This window comes from Oncorhynchus mykiss, chromosome 13 (genome assembly GCF_013265735.2).
Source record: "Oncorhynchus mykiss isolate Arlee chromosome 13, USDA_OmykA_1.1, whole genome shotgun sequence".
Lineage (NCBI taxonomy): Eukaryota > Metazoa > Chordata > Actinopteri > Salmoniformes > Salmonidae > Oncorhynchus > Oncorhynchus mykiss.
Window position 1 is genome coordinate 44,170,962 of NC_048577.1, and position 14,155 is coordinate 44,185,116.

The 14,155-nt window shown below is 43.2% G+C and overlaps 1 protein-coding gene across 1 annotated transcript in view; it reads left to right on the top strand.

Moving 5' to 3' along the window:
* The first annotated feature begins 3,088 nt into the window (after window positions 1–3,088).
* LOC110486491 (paralemmin-1) overlaps window positions 3,089–14,155 on the top strand; it is a 37,034-nt gene continuing 25,967 nt past the window's right edge. Inside the window, exon 1 of the mRNA XM_021558120.2 lies at window positions 3,089–3,554. The gene's annotated coding sequence lies outside the window, so the exon portion shown is untranslated. The remainder of the gene's footprint in view (window positions 3,555–14,155) is intronic.

Below are 14,155 nucleotides of genomic sequence, written 5' to 3' on the forward strand. Positions count from 1 at the left end.
TTATTGTTTTTAAACTCTGCATCGTTAGGAAGGGCTTGTAAGCATGTGATAAATATAATCACATTTGATTTAATCCTAGCCATAGTAGGTCAGTCAATGGTTAAATATAAATGGGGACTATTATGTGGAAGCTAAGGCTGTACTAAAAGAGTAGTTGCCCAGCTCTATAGCCCCCGCCCTATCCCAAGCACCAGACACAGCTCCCCCCTCACTACCACTCAGGCGCTGAGCATGCATTGCTGTTCTGGCTCGGTGGGATTGTCAGAGTGGGGATGAGATATGGCTACGGCATTGTGGAAATGAGGAATCTGCCCATTATTAGGCCGTTATGGTTTACAGCACATTGGATGTCTGTCCCATGGGTCTCCTCTCCTCCCCTTCCCTCCCCTGCCCTCTCCTGCCCTCTCCTCCCCTCCCCCCACCTGCCTGGTGAGAATATAACTGCGCTGCCTTACTGACTGATCAATACAGACAGAGGAGGAATGGAACTCTACGCTGCACACCGAGACACAAAAAGACAAACCCAACATGGGTGGACTTTATGGGATGTACACATACATTTACACGTGCATGCACTTTGCATGAACATACACCAAATTAATAGAATATTCATATATGCTGTACATGTATGTGAATACGTAAGCACATCCGGTCTGGTTTTACTGCCTATAACACCTGCATACTGACCCGTTTGAATTATTTAGGTGATTGATTTTGTGAGAGTCTTACATTTGATGGGCATCCATGCAATATAAAGAATGTGATGATCCTGTAGTATTGGGCAGTCAGTCTGATGGGCAGTCAGAGAACTGAACAAATAGCAGTACAAATCCAGAGGTTTGGATTTAATTGCAAAAATGACTGCTTATTTACTTTAACAATGTACTTCCATAACACATTTCCTACATGGACACCCTCCACCCTGGAAGATCAGTCTGCAGAAAGACTGGAAAATAGGACACATGTGCATGCCTACGCATACACACATATGTGCACACACACAATGCCAAGCCAAGGCTCCAGCTGTGGTGCATAGGGGCAACTCATTAATCAGACACACAACAATAGACAACAGATGTCGGATCTTAATTTGATCAGTCTTTTGTTGCTGAGAATCTTCCTGACCGCAGGAAATGCAGATAAGCTTTATGATTTATATAAATTCACTGAAAATGCACAATAACACACAGTTATATTAACAGTAATGCACTTTTCATGTAGCCTACTTTTGGCCAGCTAATAGCCTAACCACCAATCAAGCAACATTATGGACTAAACGTTCAAATCCTGTTGCTGCATGATTATTTTTTCTGTGTCAATATAGGTCAAATGAAAATCCTACATCTGTACATTCCTCTGCTTGGTCTGCTGTCTAAACAGCCTCATACTGTTGGCCTTGGTCTGCTGTCTAAACATTCTCATACTGTTGGCCTTGGTCTGGTGTCTAAACAGCCTCATACTGTTGGCCTTGGTCTGCTGTCTAAACAGCCTCATACTGTTGGCCTTGGTCTGCTGTCTAAACAGCTTCATACTGTTGGCCTTGGTCTGCCTTGTTCGGGTCACTGAGAAACAAAACAATGATCAGTTAGCGTTAACCCTAACCCTAACCAAATGATCAGTTCGAGTTAACCCTAACCCTAACCAAATGATCAGTTAGAGTTAACCCTAACCCTAACCAAATGATCAGTTAGAGTTAACCCTAACCCTAACCCAATGATCAGTTAGAGTTAACCCTAACCCTAACCAAATGATCAGTTAGTTAACCCTAACCCTAACCCAATGATCAGTTAGAGTTAACCCTAACCCTAACCAAATGATCAGTTAGAGTTAACCCTAACCCTAACCCAATGATCAGTTAGAGTTAACCCTAACCCTAACCAAATGATTAGTTAGAGTTAACCCTAACCCTAACCCAATGATCAGTTAGAGTTAACCCTAACCCTAACCAAATGATCAGTTAGAGTTAACCCTAACCCTAACCCAATGATCAGTTAGAGTTAACCCTAACCCTAACCCAATGATCAGTTAAGAGTTAACCCTAACCCAATGATCAGTTAAGAGTTAACCCTAACCCTAACCAAATGAGCCGTTAGGTAACACAGATGTGAGAGCAGAGGGTGCTCAAAGCGACACAAGGTGTGACACAAATGCCTGACTGACCTTTCTAACCGTATGTAAATGTCTGCTAGAGTGGTCTCCATGCTTGCGCTCCCGCAGTGCTGGAGCTGTACTGTAGTCTATGCTTTGTGTTGGGCTACTGCGGGTTGGTGTCATAAATATGGACTGAATGGATACAGTGAGTGTGCTGGCCATGTGAGCGACAGGGAATAGGTGAGATGCTTTGATGCTGATTAGAAAATGAAATAATGTGTTTTGTTTTACGCGCTTCCGTTATTTTTACAGGTTCTGAAGGAGCATCTTGTTCATGTAAGAGAGACTGCAGAAAAGCCTTCAGGCATGGGAGAAATTATGCATGGGATTGTGAACACACCAGATGGGGTCCCGAGGCAGAGTACACTGAGGTTTAGGGTGTTAATGAGCTGGAAATGTAGGTAGCAATGTAGGTAGCACAGGGCTCATTTTAATGGATGACGCTGCAAGGTTACTCAGGTTGGAGCAGGCTGGCATCCCACATGACAGGTAGAAAACCTGCATGCAGAAAATATCCCATTTGTCAAATTTGGCTGGGGACACAAGCTCATTATAATGACAAGAAGTGCACCTCCTACAGAGCTGATTATTAATCACTGTCTCATGTGTACACTATCAAAGGAGCACTCCCATAATGACTCCACTCTGCCTTGGTGATAGACCATGCAGTCAGCCAAGCAGACACTATTAGTGGATTAAATGGTTTCCTTCTCCTGAATTATCAAGTAATAATCCATGGGTTTTCAATGGTGTAAATATAAAAAAATATATAGGTTTGCTTATACATATCGAGGCCTTTTCCAGACATGTGACAATGACGTTTACAATCGAGTGCATACCATGGAAGGGTCCCTATCTACTGTGTGGTATATGGCCCATACTGTATCTGGTATCTGGCCATAGGCTTCACCTAGTTATCTTAACTTAACCGACCCCTAAGAAAACCGAGATAACCAAGGAGCAGCCGACCTCAAGTTAACGTTTCACTTTCTTTCTTTTTTCGCTACCTATCCTGGCAGCAAGACATATTCTAAAACTGTTTTTAGAAAGTAAAACGCCAAGACTATTGCGGTAGTTACCGGTCTCGATCATTCTTCTGGAGCATGCTATTCTTCTTCCCTGGTACCTTCCCTGAACGAGAGGCGCGCCGAAGTGTTCATTATGGACTGGGCTACTCTAGCCTCCTATTACGTCTCGCTGAACTTTGTGGTCACTCCCACAAACGAATTCGTGTTTTCTTACTAACTTCCCAGCAGTTTTCATACCAAACGTTACACATCGTAGAAGTGGAAAATACAGTCAAATCTGATTGAAGAGTTCATAACTTTTTCAACCTGAGTCCTTGAACCATATCTTTCTGTGCGCTTGTACTACATTCCAACAGCGAGTGAAAGTTACGCAAGGTAAGGCTATTTACCTATATGTTCAAATGCTTTACACGTCATTTCAGTTGTATGTAAACTATTGTGGTTCATCATCTCTTTTAAAAGTCCACTCTGCGGGTCAACTTCGTATTACCATATCCAATGAAGCTGTACCATGTGGATCCCACATGTTTTGTTTTGCAACATTGCTTATTATAATGTTATAACTGGGCTGGTTCAATATAATTACACATTTTTATGAATAGCATGTGAAATTAATCTGTTCAGCTTTCATTGTATTCCTGTTCAAAGTGTAAAAACCAAGTACCTGGCCTCATTTCACAATAGACTGCCTGATGTTAAATAGTAAATGGTCCTCTTTGGGCATTCCTGAACTGAAGAACTTTGTCACCTCACTCTATTGACAAAGTTTAAGACACAAATCCCTGATTTTGGTATAGGAGAGATGACTGTGACTTGGTGCATTTAAAATAGCTGCTTTTGTGGACCACTCAATACTTATAAACAACCTGTCAGTCACAGACGACTGACACATCTCTAACAGTGAGCGCTTCATTAACTAACCTACCCCATGGCAACATCCCCTAAAATGGCTTCAATGCTTAAGGAGACAAATTGCTTAGAGATTCTCAGCCAGGACACAATAATGAAATTGAGTCTAATTGGAATGAAGTGCTACTATATTCCAGCCACACCGCAGCCTCCCAACACCACCACTCCAGCTCTGGCCTCTATGCTGCAGTACAGAGACAGTCCCTCATTCCTCTTGTGACGTCTTCTGCAACAGAGCTTAAACACATATCAGCATCAGGCTGAGGATCTTCATAGGAGATAACTAGTCTAGAATTGACACAGGCTCCACCTACCAAATATAGAGCTTGTTGTCAGGCAAAGTATCACCCATTACCATAATGATAGTCATGTGAATAAGGATATTCATGTGAATATGAATATCAAAGCAAAGTCTTGTAATGAACGAGTAAATGGGTAACGATCATAAAGAACATTAGCAGTGATTAGGGCTCTAATGTTCATATTGATTTCACATCATCAGAGGTAGTGTTGGTGCTAGGGTGGACGGAGTCTGAAGCCATCGCTCTGCACTCTGTAAGGGAGGGAAATATGCAGCGAATAGAGTATCTGCCAGTGTTATGAGCATCCAGATTGGGCCTGAGGCGGGTGAGACTCACTTAAAGACACCCACATGCTCCAGCAAAGTGCTTCATTAGGTAGAACACAGAGGGAGGAACACCGGGGGAGGGGGGAGGAGGGAGATGAAGGGATGGTTCTCGTGGCTCCATCTGGTCAGAATCTTGAACAACATTACGCTCCTGTGGAGTCAAGCCTTTACAGCCGGTTCGCCGCCTGACTTCTTGTCGATGTGTAAAATCTCAAGCACTAAGGTCAAAACAGCCAACTAAAATTCCCGTTGAAGAGATTATGAGAAACCATAAGATAGTGCCAAAAGGTTGTGCCCCCTTAAACATTCAGAGTATTGGTTGTTTGGTTGGAACTAATCTTTCGTGGACAGACTACATAAACATAACCAAATTATGTGAGATTTTAGTTCTGGGTTAACCGAGATTAGGTTGGAACTAGGGCTTTGCACCTGTCCAGAGCCAACCATTTTCAGTGGTGGGGTGCGCTTGCGTTTGGAAAGGCAGGTGAATTTTGCTCTCTTGAATATTTGATGTTTCCCATCACGTCAGGTAAGAGACTTACTTCAGAAGCTCTTGGTACATGGCTAACTTATTGTCAATCATCTCAAAGAGAAGCAGTGCTGTTTCCTGAAAATATGGCTGAGTGGTTCAGGTTCTTCCGAGCCATTACAGTTAAATGTCAGAGCTTCAGTCACAGGGAGGAAAATGGATTCCAGAGAGAGGAACATTAACCATGCAGTTTGATACTGAATATCTGCTGCTCCGTAACCTCAGGCAGTTCTGGTCTTGATCAGAACTGAGAAATTAGCTTACTGTGCAAAATACTTTTGTACTGTGGTTTGTATGATTGTTACTGTAGATTGAATGGATGTGGAAATGTACAGTACTGTTCCTTAGATGAGGCCAAACTAAAATCCTGCCCGTGGATTTGGAAATCGAGTGTCAACTCAATTAATACATTTGAGCACTGCTCTCCGTGATATCTCCTTGGTGATATCAGCAGCACAGTCTCTCACACAATTAGATTGATGGAGAGCTTTGAGCTGTTTGCATTCAGCCATGCCCGCTCTTCTTCTCCCCACAAAATCTCCATCCTGTCATCAGCTTAATGTAGCCCGTGGATACACAAACTGACAGCTTGAGAAAACCCTGAGGATTCTGGGTTCCGGGAGGAGACAATGGGCTGTCACTCCAGAGTCGTGAATCAGCCTTACACCTTGATGAAAAGACACCATTAGACACAAAACCTCAACGGATTTGCCTGACAAAGCTGGGCCTACAAATGTGATTACAGACAAAGGATTATGGCCGCTGCGGCTAACACCGCCTTGCTTTCCCTTCTCTATTATTTATGGGGTTGCTCTGTCCTGTTCCACAGCCCCCATTACTTTCACATGTGACCCACTTTTAAAGAGGATGGATGCCACTGCAGGGGAAATGACTGGTAGGGGACCATAAATCAACATTTATTGGAACATTTACCATCCAACTCTGACATGACGTGGGCTGTCCTATGTTGGGTGGTTATCTGTTGAAAGGAACTTCCACGAAGCAATACTTCAGATTTTGAATACGTCTTTATACTGTACACAAATTCATTCAGTAGTACGCCCAAGGGATATGAGGTCAGATGTGTAGGATTTGGATTGACATTTGGAGGCTCATCAGACAATGGCTGTTCATTCTGCCTCAATCGAATCTATTTTTAGTTTTTATTTAACCTTTATTTAACTAGGCAAGTCAAATAAGAACAAATTGTTATTTACAATGGCAGCCTAACAAGAGGCAAAAGGCCTCCTGCGGGGACGGAGGCTGGGATATACTTTTTTTTAGGACAACACACACATCATGACAAGAGAGACAACACTACATAAAGAGAGGCCTAAGACAACAAAGGCATAGTAGCATGGCATGGTAGCAACACAACAACAACAAGGTAACAATATGGCAGCAGCACAACATGGTAGCAGCACAAACACGGTACAAACATTGTTAGGCACAGACAACAGCACAAAGGGCAAAAAGGTAGAGACAACAATACATCACGCAAAGTATCCACAAGTGTCAGTAACAGTGTCCATGATTGAATCTTTGAATGTAGAGAGGGAGATAACATGGATCTAATTACCCTTCAATAAGACTATAGTTGGGCCCATTTCCCTCTAGTGCTGCCTCATAAATAACTTACTATTCCAACAATGCGGTTAAAATATAAGCCTGGCAAGTGAGGCAAAGTGCTTGATGAATGCTCTTTCCCGTTATGGAGCCATGAACTCATTAGACTTGCACTGTACATTGACAAGGCCCATTTTATTTGTTAAAGTGCTTACATTGTAACCTCTACCAAGAGACATTGAGCTATTTCAGGAAGCTGCATTTAGAATGCTCTGGAAACATCTAAAATTGGTTTGAAATGCTTTTGCTCCATTGCCGTTTTTATGCTGAATTTGAATCAGTGAAAGTACTTGTCAAGTGAGGTGTAGAAGAAAAATATATGAATTGTGCATTGAATACCCTTTTCCAAAGAGTAAATTGAGTGTAATGTACTTGTGACAGGCTGAATGCACTCTTTTCCAAAGCGTTTACACATTTGAATGGACAATCTGTCTTTCATAATCCAAGCTGAAGGAACCACGGTTGACATCACATGACAAAGCCATGCATACCTTAACGCTGAAGTCAACAACATGACCTCATCTGTAATCTGACTTGAAAAGACATCACCATACATATATTACGCATATTCCACCCAAATGATGTAACCGTCCCTCCCTAACGTTAATGCAGAGGAGAGAGAGGCTGCAGGGTCGATGGCTAAAAAACAATGTAGCTAGGGTACAACAACAGCTTATGTCTTCTGTTTGTTTCTCCAACTGGATCAGGGTGCTGTGGAGGAGCACACGGTGTGATGAACTGGACGCCATGATTTATCAGATGTGCGTGAGCCTTAGCCTACACAGAATAAACAAGGATTAAGTGGAATATGATGTGCATAGATAGCATGAGATACGATTTACAGACTGTTGGGGAGGACAGAATGAGGACATACTAGTGGTGCATAATGTATGTGTATATGTGGATCCTCATATGTGTATAGTTCTGCATTTGAGTTCTGGACTATGTGCATGACAGCAGGCCATGTCCTTATGTAGTTGTGTGCATGGTTGAGCGCATTTCTGCTATCATGTACAGGATGTCTGGGTTCGGGTCAGGTTCACATGTGTAAATGATTGCATGCATTTGTTTACATGTAGTGTTTAGACTGGTCTATGTTCAGTTCATACACTATGTGCACAAAAGTATGTGGACACCCCTTCAAATTAGTGCATTCGGCTATTTCAGCCATGGCCGTTTACTGACAGGTGTATAATATTGAGCACATAGCTATGCAATCTCCATAGACAAACATTGGCAGAACTGGAGAGCTCAGTGACTTTCATTGTGGAACCGTCATAGGATGCCACTTTTCCAACAATTCGTCAATTTTCTGCCCTGCTAGAGTTGCCCCGGTCAACTATAAGTGCTGTTATTGTGAAGTGGAAACGTCTAGGAGCAGCAACGGCTCAGCCGCGAAGTGGTAGGCCACACAAGCTCACCGAATGGGACTGCTGAAGCGTGTAGCATGGAAAAATAATATATCCTATGTTGCAACACTCAATAACGAATTCCAAACTGCCAGGAGAACGCTACCTGCCCGAATGCTTAGTGTCAACTGTAAAGTTTGGTGGAGGATGAATAATGGTCTGGGGCTGTTTTTCATGGTTCGGGCTGTATGCTACAGCATACAATGACTTTCAAGACGATTTTGTGCTTCCAACTTTGTGGCAACAATTTGGGTAAGGCCCTTTCCTGTTTCAGCATGACAATGCCCCCATGCACAAAAGCAGGTCCATACAGAAATGGTTTGTCGAGATCGGTGTGGAAGAACTTGCCTGGCCTGCACAGAACCCTGACCTCAACTCCGTCGAACACCTTTGAGGTTAATTGGAATGCAGACTGCAAGCCAAGCCTAATCGCCCAACATCAGTGCCCGACCTCACTAATGTTCTTGTGGCTGAATGGAAGCAAGTCCCCGCAGCAATGTTCCAACATCTAGTGGAAAGCCTTCCCAGAATAGTGGAGGCTGTTATAGCAGCAAAGTGGGTACCAACTCCATATTAATGCCCATGATTTTGGAATGTTCAACGAGCAGCCTGTTTCTATGAAGGAGGTGGAAATCCTACAGAGAATGACAGCAAGACATCATGTGACTTTACTAGACTAGGAGATTACAGGACATTGCATTGTGTACACTGCTCTCTGCAGCCTTCTTACTGTCTCTGTGTGTACAGTAAATGTGATCTCATTGCCTGGAATGTGTGAAGACGAGACGTGAGCAGGCTTTTCAATGACCTTCGTCTTGAAAGTGTCAGAGTTCAGCGCTGCTTTCAGCTGAACGAAACTACCAGTCAGAACAGTGAACTATTAACTAGTGTTCGCGTACATAGGTGATCTGAGTGTCTATGGGACTGAATATCAACTTGTCTGCAAAAAGGCTCATATTTAGGATGATAATTATTTATCAAAAAATGTTTTAGATGAAATATCCTTGGAAAGGGCCTCCCAAGTGGTGCAGCAGTCTAAGGCACTGCAGTGCTAGAGGCATCACTACAGCCTGCTAGGCCTGCTAGCTACCTAGAGCTACTTGGAACCCTACTAACTCCATGACTGGTCTATCGACGTCACCGCACGAAGAGGCAAAAACAGACTTACCCATATCGCGACGCCCCCCAAAGGCTAACTTGCTAGCCCCGGTCTACTAACTGCTAGCTTGCCTGCCACGGTCTGCTAACTGCTAACTCCAGCTAACTGCTTGCTTGCTAACCCGGTCTGCTAACTGCTGGCTTATTTAGCCCCGGCCTACTAACTGTTAGCGTGTTAGCATCGGCCTGCTAACTGTCTGAATCGCCGTGTTCCCAGTCAGCCCAACCACTCACTGGACCCATATGTTCACATGGCTACGCATGCCTCTCTCTAATATCAATATGCCTCGTCCATCACTGTCCTGGTTAGTGATTACTGTCTTATTTCACTGTAGAGCCTCTAGCCCTGCTCAATATGCCTTAACCAACCATGTTGTTCCACCTCCTACATAGGCGATGACATCACCTGGTTTAAACGTCTCTAGAGACTATATCTCTCTCATCATTACTCAATGCCTAGGTTTACCTCCAATGTACTCACATCCTACCTTACCTTTGTCTGTACACTATGCCTTGAATCTATGCTATCGTGCCCAGAAACCTGCTCCTTTTACTCTCTGTTCCGAACGTGCTTGACGGCCAGTTCGTATAGCATTTAGCCGTACCCTTATCCTACTTCTCCTCTGTTCCTCTGGTGATGTAGAGGTTAATCCAGGTCCTGCAGTGCCTAGCTCCACTCCCCAGGTGCTCTCATTTGTTGACTTCTGTAACCATAAAAGCCTTGGTTTCATGCATGTTAACATTAGAAGCCTACTCCCTAAATTTGTTTTACTCACTGTTTTAGCACACTCTGCCAACCTCAGTCTTAGTCGTGTCTGAATCCTGGCTTAGGAAAACCACCAAAAACCTTGAAATCTCCATCACTAACTATAACATTTTCCGCCAAGATAGAACTGCCAAAGGGGGCGGTGTTGCAATCTACTGCAAAGATAGCCTGCAGAGTTCTGTATTGCTATCCAAGTCTGTACCCAAACAATTCTAAAAATTCACCTTTCCAGAAACAAGTCTCTCACTGTTGCCGCTTGCTATAGACCTCCCTCTGCCCCCAGCTGTGTCCTCGATACCATATGTGAATTGATTGCCCCCCATATATCTTCTGAGCTCGTGCTACTAGATGACCTAAACTGGGACATGCTTAACACCCCGGCCATCCTACAATCCAAGCTTGATGCCCTCAATCTCACACAAATGATCAATGAACCTACCAGGTACAACTCCAAATCTGTAAACATGGGCACCCTCATAGATGTCATCCTAACTAACTCACCCTTCAAATACACCTCTGCTGTTTTCAAACAAGATCTCAGCGATCACTGCCATATTGCTTGCATCCGTAATGGGTCTGCGACCAAACGACCACCCCTCATCACTGTCAAACACTCCCTAAAACACTTCTGTGAGCATTCCTTTCTTATTGACCGGTGTATCCTGGAATGACATTGACCTCATCCCGTCAGTAGATGATGCCTGGCTATTCTTTAAAAGTGCCTTCCTCACCACCTTAAACAAGCATGCACCATTCAATTTTTTTTTAACTAGGAATAGATACACTCGTTGGTTCACTCCAGACCTGTCTGCCCTTGACCAGTACAAAAACATCCTGTGGCGTTCTGCATTAGCATTGAATAGCCCCCGTGATATGCACATTTTCAGGGAAGTTAGGAACAAATATACACAGGCAGTTAGGAAAGCTAAGGCTAGCTTTTTCAAACAGAAATTTGCATCATGTAGTACTAACTCAAAAATGTATTTGACACTGTAAAGTCCATGGAGAATAAGAGTACCTCCTCCCAGCTGCCCACTGCTCTGAGGCTAGGAAACACGTTCACCACCAATAAATCCACTATAATTGAGAATTTCAATAAGCATTTCTCTACTGCTGGCCATGCTTTCCACTTGGCTACCCCTACCCCGGTCAACTGCCCGGCACCCTCCACAGCAATCCGCCAAAGCCCCCACAATTTCTCCTTTACCCAAATCCAGTCAGCTGATGTTCTGAAAGATCTGCAAAATCTGGACCCCTACAAATAAGCCGGGCTAGACAATCTGGACCCTCTCTTTCTAAAATGATCTACCGAAATTGTTGCAACCCCTATTACTAGCCTGTTCAACCTCTCTTTCGTATCGTCTGAGATTCCCAAAGATTGGAAAGCTGCCGCGGTCATCCCCCTCTTCAAAGGGGGTGACACTCTAGACCCAAACTGCTACGGATCTATATATATCCTACCCTGTCTTTCTAAGGTCTTCGAAAGCCAAGTTAACAAACAGATTACCGACCATTTAGAATCCCATCGTACCTTCTCTGCTATGCAATCTGGTTTCAGAGCTGGTCATGGGTGCACCTCAGCCACGCTCAAGGTCCTTAATGACATCTTAATCGCCATCCATAAGAGACATTACTGTGCAGCCGTATTCATCAACCTGGCCAATGATGTTGCTCTTGCTGCTGGTGATTCTCTGGTACACCTTTACGCAGACCACACCATTCTGTATACTTCTGGCCCCTCTTTGGACACTGTGTTAACTAACCTCCAGACGAGCTTCAATGCCATACAACTCTCCTTCCGTGGCCTCCAACTGCTCTTAAATGCAAGTAAAACTAAATGCATGCTATTCAACCGATCACTGCCCGCACCTGCTCGCCCGTCCAGCATCACTACTCTGGACGGCTCTGACTTAGAATACATGGACAAATAAAATTCCTAGGTGTCTGGTTAGACTGTAGACTCTCCTTCCAGACTCACATCAAGCATCTCCAATCCAAAATTACATCTAGAATTGGCTTCCTATATTGCAACAAAGCATCCTTCACTCATGCTGCCAAATATACCCTTGTAAAACTGACCATCCTACCGATCCTCGACTTCGGTGATGTCATCTTTAAAATAGCCTCCAACTCTACTCAACAAACTGAATGCAGTCTATCACAGTACCATCCGTTTTGTCACCAAAGCCCCATACACTACCCACCATTGCGACCTGTACGCTCTCGTTGGTTGGCCCTCGCTTCATACTCGTCGCCAAACCCACTGGCTACAGGTTATCTACAACCTATCTCTGCTAGGTAAAGCCCTGCCTTATCTCAGCTCATTGGTCACTATAGCAGCACCCACTCGTAGCAAACGCTCCAGCAGGTATATCTCACTGGTCACCCTCAAAGCCAATTCCTCCTTTGGTCGTCTTTCCTTCCAGTTCTCTGCTGCCAATGACTGGAACGAACTGCAAAAATCTCTGAAGCTGGAGACTCATATCTCCCTCACTAGCTTTAAGCACCAGCTGTCAGAGCAGCTCACAGATCACTGCACCTGTACATAGCCCATCTGTAAACAGCCAATTTATCTACCTACCTCATCCCCATACAGTATTTATTTATTTATCTTGCTCCTTTACACCCCAGTATCTCTACTTGCACATTCATCTTCTGCACATCTACCATTCCAGTGTTTAATTGCTATATTGTAATTACTTCGCCACCATGGCCTATTTATTGCCTTAACTCCCTTATCTTCCATCATTTGCACTCCCTGCATATAGACTTTTTTTTTTTTTTGTTCTACTGTTATTGACTGTATGTTTGTTTATTCCATGTGTAACTCTGTGTTGTTGTATGTGTCGAATTGCTAGGCTTTTTCTTGGCCAGGTCGCAGTTGCAAATGATAACTTGTTCTCTACTAGCCTACCTGGTTAAATAAAGGTGAAATAAACAAAAATTAAAATGTAAAAAAGTGTTAAGAAGTGCGGTTTGGCGGGTCATTTTTCGGAGGAATCATGGCTCGACCAATGAGTCTGCAGCAATGAGTCTGTTTTTATGATGTTCGTTAACGTCTATGGAATAGTCTACCGACATCATAGAAACTGTCTTATTTAATTCTTATAACATTAAGGGAATGTCCTGTGCAACCTAACTTAAAAATGGTATGAATTTCATCACAACCATGCATATTTTGTGTTTTGGGAACCTATCTCTTGTAATGCACCCACACTGTTCCCAAAACCTAATTACATTTTCTGGGAACCTTTAAAGAACTTAGAAAGGCTGTTCTGTCAACATTCTTGCAACATTAAAGGAATGTTTTGTGCACCCGGATACAAACATTATCTGAATGTCAGCACAAATGGACAGTTTTTGTCTTTTAGGAACCTATTTCTTGTCATATCCCTACAATGTTCCCACAACCTAAAGAAATGTTTTAGGAACTTTTAAAGAAACAAAATAATTGTCCTGGGAATAATCATCACAAGTGGACAGTTTTTGTGTTTTGGGAACTCTTATAATCTCTTATAGTGTCCACACAATGTTCCCACAACATCATGAAACAGATTAAATGTGTACTAGGAACATCAAGTAAGTGTTTTATACAAACATTCTATAATCATCACAACTAGACAGTTTTTGTGTTAAGAGAAAATCTGCCACAACCTAACAAATGTGCTGGAAACCTTTACAGAACCAATTTTGGTTTGCTCCACACAAACCTAAACCTGAACCCACAACGCTGGCATTGCAAATGGCATGCTCTACCAACTGATCCACACAGGACCCCAGCCTCAGCTCAAAAGTGTGACTTAGCTGTCATTTCAGTGTGACCTAGCAGTAAATGAAAGGTCAGTAGTTATATTGCTCATTACTTATATTGCTAGAGTGTTTATTACTGAATGAGGATTAGGCCTTTTAAATTTGATGTTGCCGGCCAGACAGTAATTGCTGTAATGCCGT